The sequence below is a fragment of the Micromys minutus genome (genome assembly GCF_963924665.1).
Source record: "Micromys minutus genome assembly, chromosome: 5".
In the NCBI taxonomy this organism is placed as follows: domain Eukaryota; kingdom Metazoa; phylum Chordata; class Mammalia; order Rodentia; family Muridae; genus Micromys; species Micromys minutus.
The window spans coordinates 83,732,749-83,738,748 of record NC_137974.1 but is presented as its reverse complement, the minus strand read 5'-3'; positions in this window follow the sequence as shown (position 1 = coordinate 83,738,748).

Here is a 6,000-nt window from a genome sequence, read left to right as displayed (position 1 = left end):
TTGCCGACTCCTTGCTGCAGGTTGGGAAGTCCATGATAAGGTACTGGCAAAGGCCTCTGCTGCTTCAGTGCATAAGAAGGAAGACACATGGTTGTGTAGAAAAGGGAAACATAGACATTCAGTGCAGTGGCTCAGGTAGTCTTCTGAGAGTAGGAACTCACTCCCTCTTGATGACCCAAGCACTTTCTCAAGTCCCTACCACCACCGCCATGGTATACAAACTTCAGTGTGTGATTTTGTATGAAGACAAACTATGGTAAGATGCATGTTAGCTCATGTTGTATATCTTGGTTTTCATGAATCTGGGTATGTTTATTTAACCTAGAACATTAAAAAAAAGACACCAGTATCACATGAGTATACTATTTGGTTTCACCTTATGGGTGACAGAATTTCTATGGTTAAAATCAGAAGATGTAACCAGCTCCACACAGACGCATTAACTTCTACAGACATCCCTACAGAATGAAAGACCTTTCTCCGAAATCCACTCCCAGATGACTAGATGAGTTCCCACAAAGAGAAATGACTATATATATATATATATATATATATATATATATATATCTCACATTTTAAAGCTGTTGGCAAATGGCAATCAATAGCTTATCAATTGCTAATCAGATCCGTCCTCCTTTCCCTTCGACTTTCTTTCTCACTGCCTTTTCCTCTCATCTGTTGGCCTTTTAGGAAGGAGAGAATTCACACACCCACCATGCCCTGGTAGCCATGTTGTTAAAATGTCACTTGCCTGGTTGCTTTCCTTTATACTTTACAGAGAAGTAGAGTGCTGCATGACACAAGATATGAGTTTCTATGAATTTCAGAGAGATGTCAGCTTCCCAGGTGGAAAGCATATATCTTGGGAAGGTGTTTCTTGCCAACAAAACTGTCTCTCCGGAGCTTTCATCAAAGTGTTCAGAGACCGCCCCAGACAAGAAGCAGAAGAAATATTTCCAGATGATTCCCCATGATCTTTTGGGTAAATCCTGAGCTATGTGGGGCAGACCCAGCTATGTGGCTTTTCTTTTTCCCTTCTCTTCTGTCCCCAGGTCGAATGGAAGTTTGAGCCTATAAAGGCAACCAAGGTGAACTCACTCATTCACACAACGGGGTAGATGGCTCGCCACGGGGTGCCCTTGATGGCGCTCTGTCCACTCTGATTCGAAACATCCAAGCCATGGGAGTCCTCCTACTTCCCCCGCAAGATTACCCTACAGTCTAATAGACCTTGGCATTAAGAAGATTTTCAGTTGGTAATTGGTAATCAACCTAAATTTCCCTTTTCTTAATTTCATGCCATTACTCCAACCCCGGTCTCCTTGTTCTACCCAGTTCCTCACCCTCATTACTGTTTACCCACTCTCCAAATACTCATAAATAGCTGGCCAAAAAAAAAAAAAAAAAAAAAAAGAAAAAGAAAAAGAAAAAAGAAAAAGAAAAAGCTCTCATTCATCCCGTAACTAAGTCACAGATAGTTTTTTTAAACTGAGTTCTCATAATACATATTTTTTTTCTTAAAATACTTTCTTTAACATGAAAAAATGCAAGTATTTTTTCTCTCAAAAGGCAAAACAAGGGGGAAGGTCTATAAATGGAAATCACAGCAGTTTGTAATGAGCTGGAGGGGAGTAAACGTACCCTTAATGTGGTCGAGCGATAATGGTCTAGTTAGAGTTACCTTCTTCCGTCCTTCAGACATGAACAACCCCTTTAACCCTCTGTGTAAAGTTTTTGTCCCCTAATGTAGCCCATATTATATGTCTTCTTGTATTGCACAGATATATTCAGTACTCTATAATATTAAAAAATTACATATATAACAGGTGCATCATAGTACATAGCATATAAAAATACAACTAAAACATGTATTGCTTTATGGTCATATAGAACATTGCAAGGTAGTCTTTAAGAGCTCTAAGCCTCATTTTATGCTTTATTGATAGCATGAACTGTCCTACTGAAAGTTTAGACCACTCCATGCACTTGGTTTATGCTTTATTAACAGCACAGATTGTTCTCTATGATGTTTGGACCGTTTCGTGCACTTGGTTTAATGTTACAATCAAAAAGACTGCTTCCGTTGCAAGCCTTCACATTGCTTTGTTTTTAAAAAAAGATTGAGATTTCCATCCAACCCGCTCCATTGATTGATCTTTTCAGTAGTGGATTGAGCTGGTTTGGGTCCTTGGGCATGAAGACACTCTCTGCTATTTTGCCTGTTGTCATCATTTTAAGTAAAAATTTGGTTGACATTCAACCTGATGCATATTTTACAAGACTAACCAAGATGTAGGAACAAAGCAGTCTTTGGTATCTCTGGGGGAGTTATCCTATGAACTACACCTTGGAACAGTTCATGCCAGCCCAGAGGTTCTCAGCCTTCCTAATGCTGTGACCATTTAATACAGTTCATGCTGTTGTGACCCCCCAGCCATAACATTAATTTCATTGCTACTTCATAACTATAATCTTGCCACTGTGTGAATTGTAACGTAAATATTCGATATGAAATATCAGTTCTGCAACCCCAAAGAGGTCTTAACACACAGTCTGGAAACAGAAATGCTACAACATGGAAGCTTTTGGTTCCAAGGTAGTGATATTCGTGGTGTTTATTCCCCTTCTAGAGACTTCTGATAGAAACCTCAAACATTCCTTCCATTATCAGATTCAACAGCCCTTCAGTCTTAATGCACGAGCGAAGTCTAAGTGAGCATTCACTCTCTCTATCCCCACCCCCAGGCTAAGTGTTAGAGGGTCTAGAATGTTACAGCAATTTCTAAGAATTTCTTATTCACATGTTTTTGGCACCATACCACGCTTTTAAGCTGCAAACAACTGAAATCGACTTTAGCCAACTTAAGCATAAGGGGGGGAGTTGGCTGAGGCTCGATCTGGCATTTCAAAGAACACAACATGAGTTGACCAAACAGGTCTATGGAGGAAGAAAGCCAGGCCAGTCTCTAGCTTCCTGGAACAAATGGAAAATGTATGCATTGTGTGTCTTCTGCCATGTCATCGAATGCATCCTGTTCCAACAATCCCAGCAAGCCAGCTTCTATGTTTACATTCTAAATTCCTGAGAGAGTGGGGGAGGGAGGGAGGGAGAGAGGGAGGGAGGGAGGGAGGGAGAGAGGGAGGGAGAGAGGGAGGGAGGGAGAGAGGGAGGGAGGGAGGGAGGGAGGAAGAAAGAGGGAGGGAGGGAGAGAGGGAGAGAGGGAAGAAGAGAGGGCTGGAGGGAGGAAGAGAGAAGTGGAGGGAGGAAGAGAGGGGTGGAGGGAGGAAGAGAGAAGTGGAGGGTGGAAGAAAGGGGTGGAGGGAGGAAGAGAGGGGTGGAGGGAGGCTCTATTTGGGCTCTCATTGAGCCTGGTGCATAAACTAGACCATGAATTTAGACACCAGACATTGGCAATACATTTGGATCCACTTCTGAGCAATAAATATCCTTTTCAGAGAAGGGGAACTTGCCGTGTGGAATCCATTCAACAGTGACATTGGATTCTCTGGACTTACAGTTACATTACATAGAGCGATTGAGAAGTTTAAATGTCTTATGCAATCAATTTTTATTCATACACCTTTCCTGTTTCCCCTGCTCTGAGATTGGCATATGCAGTCTCTAACACATTTTTTTTTTTTTAGTCCTTTAGCAAAGACTCGGAGGTGAAAACCTGTAATCTTTCAGATGTACCTGACCTTCAAAGTCTCAGAGACGGTAGTCCTTGTCCATGAGACAGAAACGTAATTGACTTTCTGTGTTTTAGTTGCAGCTCATCTGGGCTTCTTCCCAAGCTCTCGATCAGTCATGAGTGAGGATAGGGAGAAAAATTAATTAAATGTCCAATCAAGTTTCGAGCTGTCATGCCTGATAATTTAAACGGCCTTTCTCAGTTGGTGCTCACTCTTACATTTGGACAAGATGCCCAGATTCATGTTTTCCTCCCGTGTCCCTCGTGTTCTTTATGGTAGTGTTCTGGAGGGCTGGGAACGTGTGTGCAGTTTATGGACGCTGGTGACTTCAGGAGCAAATAGGGATTCGTCCACACACTTAAAAAAAATCTAAAATGGTATGTTAATTGTATGCGTGTAAGCGTTTTGCCAATGCATATCTGCACCACGCGCATACCTGGTGTCTGCGGAGGCCAGAAGAGGGTATTGGATTCCCTGGAACTGGAGTTAGAAACAGGCTGAGAGCCACCATGTGGATGATGGAGGCTGAACCCAAGTCCTGTGGTAGGGCAGCCATTGTTCTTAATCTCTGAGCCCCAGCTGTCTCCCTTCTCTCTGCAACCGATGCAGCCAGTCAGAAGATGACTCCAAATGAAGGTCAATGTTCAAAAGAGAAGCATACTGTGCAGCAAGTAGGTATGAATCTGACCCTTTACTTGGGGTTGGACAGCCTGACCATGGGTAACCAGCAACTCTTCCTGTACACAGCCTCCATCCCTCTGCCTGTAGACCCCAGACTCCTGTCCATGATTTCAGTACAGCCGTGCTCCCGTAGGGCCATTTGTCCTGGTGACAACAGTATTTGTGCTTTTACATAGCCAAGAGTAGCCAATGACACTCAGACCAAGGCCCTCCCTCTCCGTAACAATGCAGCAAAAACAACTCTTCACGTCACATGGACTAGAAGACAGAGAGAGCTCTTCCATTCTTAGAGAAGATCCTGTGGAGAGTTTCCATATGTCTCTAGGGCCTATCTATCTTAGACTTTAAAATCTTGCTGGACATTCCCACGAGATTAAAATACTGTGGTCTAGGAACATTGCCTGGCCCAAGTAAGCTGTGGTTTGCAGGGCCCCTCACTACATTTCACAAGTCCCATCTTCGAGTGCAAAATTCGGTTTGCCGTTGCTCAAAGACCAGCTCTATTGAATCTTGCCCGAGTCACCTGAACTGTGGGAATTTTCCAAGGTTGCCTAATTGTAAAGAAAATGTCTGGATGCTTCTTCACAGAGCTAATGGGTCTAGAATATTGTCTCTTATTACATACGTGTGAATACTGTGGTTCTCTTTCGGGTTAAGATGTCCTCCCTCAGCACTGTTCCATCCATGCATTCTTTCACTGAACTCCCTTGACCATCACCATCTCTAAGACTGACAGAATTCAAGATGGCCAGACTGTATGTGCAACTCTTGTTATCGGTCCTTCTTCTGTATCACAACAGACCCAGGTAACAAAATGTGCAAGGCTAGAGGATGCTCCTCGCACAAGAGACCCCATTACCGTTGTCAGCATTTCCTTCAAGGAGTATATGTAGGGCTGGCAGACACACAAAAGTGTTGTGTTTATGGAGGACATGAACTCAGAGGGTGACATGGTTCAGATTTGGCAGAAATCACAAAGGGAGGTGGGGTACATCATCCTGATTGCTTCTTTACTGGGCCCCCCAAAAAACTTCATGCTTGCTTAAATCATGTTGTAATAATTTTCTCCTCTTGCAGAGGGGTTCCAGATGAGTCTAAAAGGAACATATCAATTAATAATATTCTGTCACTTAGTACAAACCCTTGGTGCATATTCCACACACCACGTGAACTAGAGTTTAGATATACTAGATACATTTATCAACTTTTATCTTCAATATGATTTTGCTGACTCTCATTAAATAAATAATTCAGTCTCTTTTCATATTCATATATATGTGCACATTATTTCTAAATATTGATTTACTTATGCATACTCAAAAATATAAACACTTGTGTTTCCACGTCTTGTCTATTTTAAATATTATCTATTTAAATTCTGGCTTTTCAAGAAGGCCTTCTTGCTTAATGGTTGCTAGTTTAGAGAAAATTTGTAGAACACGTAAATTAAGTGTCCTTTTAGAAACAGAACCAAACTTGTATCTCGTTATCATGAACGGCTATGTAGCTTCCTAGCCAAGCCATTGCAGAAAGACACACATTAGTGTCAGGTACCACCCATCTCTTGGGCGAAGTCTTCAGTAAGGCCTAGCTTCTGCCTGTTCTTCATATACTGCCACACCTACA